The sequence below is a fragment of the Charadrius vociferus genome, unplaced genomic scaffold (genome assembly GCF_000708025.1).
Source record: "Charadrius vociferus isolate BGI_N301 unplaced genomic scaffold, ASM70802v2 scaffold2024, whole genome shotgun sequence".
Lineage (NCBI taxonomy): Eukaryota > Metazoa > Chordata > Aves > Charadriiformes > Charadriidae > Charadrius > Charadrius vociferus.
Genome location: NW_009647880.1, coordinates 3,113 through 6,808, shown reverse-complemented (window position 1 = coordinate 6,808; position 3,696 = coordinate 3,113).

The following is a 3,696-nucleotide window of genomic DNA, read 5'->3' as shown; positions in this document are numbered from 1 at the left end:
GTGGGGACATCGTTGGTCACAGGGACACCAGGACATGGGGAACACCATCACTCATTGAGACACCATCACTCGTGGGGACACCACCAGCCATGGGGACACCATCACTCGTGGGGACATCGTTGGTCACAGGGACACCAGGACATGGGGAACACCATCACTCATTGAGACACCATCACTCGTGGGGACACCACCAGCCATGGGGACACCGTCACTCGTGGGGACATCGTTGGTCACAGGGACACCAGGGCATGGGGAACACCATCACTCATGGGGACACCACCACTCATGGGGACACCATCACGCGTGGGGACACCATCACTCGTGAAAAGGCCTGACAGTGAGAGATTGTGCATTTCCTGACAGCCATTACGAAATGATTCCAGCTGTTCTTGAGCGGCGTCTAATGCTCTGCTGAAAATTACTGTTTTGTACATCTTCTTTACGATTTAAATGAGGTGATGTTTATTTTGCAGTATTGTTTAACTGTTTCTTGTTAAATAGTTGTTAGCACAACATGCAGTTTTGGTAATGCTGTTTTTGTTTGTAATCCTTTAAGGTTGTGCTGGTGAGATGGAACGAACCGTTCCAGAAATTAGCAAACCACCACTCATGGGGACACCATCACTCGTGGGGACACCATCACTCGTGGGGACATCGTTGGTCACAGGGACACCAGGACATGGGGAACACCATCACTCATGGGGACACCACCACTCATGGGGACACCATCACGCTTGGGGACACTGTCAGCCACAAGGACACCATGGCGTGGGGGACACCACCAGCCATGGGGACAGCCATCCAGAGGACCACCCCCGCCCCCCAATGGGGACACCACCGCAGGGGACACCACCACCCAGGGGGACGTGGGACAGGGGGCAGATGGCAGCAGGAGCGTTGGGATGAAGACAGGAGGACGTGGGGACACGGGGACAAAGACACGGGGCAGGCGCAAGGATGAGGGACCGTGGGGACACAGCGGGGGTGGGGGGGGGAGGTGACACACAACGCGTGGTGACCACCGGGGACACGGATGAGACAGTGTCACCGCTTGCGTCACATGTCCCCAACCCCTCCCCGTGTCCCCGTCCCCTCCCAGCGTGTCCCTGTTCCTGTGCCACCTCGGCCCGGCTCCCTGGGGACGGGGACATCCGGCCAGCTGTGACTCCCGTGTCCCCAAGGTGAAGGGTCCCTTCTCTGATGTCCCCACCACGTCCTTGTCCCCCGTCTCCCGGTCCCCACGTCCCTTCTCCAATGTCCCCAACCCCTCCCATGACCTTCCGCGATGTCCCCAACCCCTCTCTGATGTCCCCAACCTGTCCCCATGTCCCCTCCGTGATGTCCCCAACCCCTCTCTGATGTCCCCAACCTGTCCCCATGTCCCCTACTCATCCCAAGTCCCCTCCGTGATGTCCCCAACCCCTCCGTGATGTCCCCAACCCCTCTCTGATGTCCCCAACCCCTCCCACGTCGCCTCCGTGATGTCCCCAACCTGTCTCTATGTCTCCAACTCATCCCACGTCCCTTCTGTGATGTCCCCAACCCCTCTCTGATGTCCCCAACCCCTCCCTGATGTCCCCAACCCTTCTCTGATGTCCCCCGTCCCACCCTGTCCCCTCCTCGATGTCCCCAACCTCTCCCCATGTCCCCAACCCACCTCATGTCCCCTCCCTGATGTCCCCAACCCCTTCCTGATGTCCCCAACCCCTTCCTGATGTCCCCAACCCCTCTCTGATGTCCCCAACTCATCCCATGTCCCCTCTGTGATGTCTCCAACCCCTCTCTGATGTCCCCAACTCATCCCATGTCCCCTCTGTGATGTCTCCAACCCCTCTCTGATGTCCCCAACTCATCCCATGTCCCCTCTGTGATGTCTCCAACCCCTCTCTGATGTCCCCAACTCATCCCATGTCCCCTCTGTGATGTCTCCAACCCCTCTCTGATGTCCCCAACTCATCCCATGTCCCCTCTGTGATGTCTCCAACCCCTCTCTGATGTCCCCAACTCATCCCATGTCCCCTCTGTGATGTCTCCAACCCCTCTCTGATGTCCCCAACTCATCCCATGTCCCCTCTGTGATGTCTCCAACCCCTCTCTGATGTCCCCAACTCATCCCATGTCCCCTCTGTGATGTCTCCAACCCCTCTCTGATGTCCCCAACTCATCCCATGTCCCCTCTGTGATGTCTCCAACCCCTCTCTGATGTCCCCAACTCATCCCATGTCCCCTCTGTGATGTCTCCAACCCCTCTCTGATGTCCCCAACTCATCCCATGTCCCCTCTGTGATGTCTCCAACCCCTCTCTGATGTCCCCAACTCATCCCATGTCCCCTCTGTGATGTCTCCAACCCCTCTCTGATGTCCCCAACTCATCCCATGTCCCCTCTGTGATGTCTCCAACCCCTCTCTGATGTCCCCAACTCATCCCATGTCCCCTCTGTGATGTCTCCAACCCCTCTCTGATGTCCCCAACTCATCCCATGTCCCCTCTGTGATGTCTCCAACCCCTCTCTGATGTCCCCAACTCATCCCATGTCCCCTCTGTGATGTCTCCAACCCCTCTCTGATGTCCCCAACTCATCCCATGTCCCCTCTGTGATGTCTCCAACCCCTCTCTGATGTCCCCAACTCATCCCATGTCCCCTCTGTGATGTCTCCAACCCCTCTCTGATGTCCCCAACTCATCCCATGTCCCCTCTGTGATGTCTCCAACCCCTCTCTGATGTCCCCAACTCATCCCATGTCCCCTCTGTGATGTCTCCAACCCCTCTCTGATGTCCCCAACTCATCCCATGTCCCCTCTGTGATGTCTCCAACCCCTCTCTGATGTCCCCAACTCATCCCATGTCCCCTCTGTGATGTCTCCAACCCCTCTCTGATGTCCCCAACTCATCCCATGTCCCCTCTGTGATGTCTCCAACCCCTCTCTGATGTCCCCAACTCATCCCATGTCCCCTCTGTGATGTCTCCAACCCCTCTCTGATGTCCCCAACTCATCCCATGTCCCCTCTGTGATGTCTCCAACCCCTCTCTGATGTCCCCAACTCATCCCATGTCCCCTCTGTGATGTCTCCAACCCCTCTCTGATGTCCCCAACTCATCCCATGTCCCCTCTGTGATGTCTCCAACCCCTCTCTGATGTCCCCAACTCATCCCATGTCCCCTCTGTGATGTCTCCAACCCCTCTCTGATGTCCCCAACTCATCCCATGTCCCCTCTGTGATGTCTCCAACCCCTCTCTGATGTCCCCAACTCATCCCATGTCCCCTCTGTGATGTCTCCAACCCCTCTCTGATGTCCCCAACCTGTCCTCATGTCCCCTACTCATCCCAAGTCCCCTCCGTGATGTCCCCAATCCCTCTCTGATGTCCCCAACCCCTCCCTGATGTCCCCAACATGTCCCCATGTCCCCTACACATCCCACGTCCCCTCCGTGATGTCCCCAACCTCTCCCCATGTCCCCAACCCACCTCATGTCCCCTTCACAATGTCCCCAACCCCTCCGTGATGTCTCCAACCCCTCCCTGATGTCTCCAACCTGATGTCCCCAACCTCTCCCTATGTCCCCAACCTCTCCCCCTGTCCCCAACCCACCTCATGTCCCCTCCGTGATGTCCCCAACCCCTTCCTGATGTCCCCAAACCCTCTCTGATGTCCCCAACATGTCCCCATGTCCCCTCCGTGATGTCCCCAACC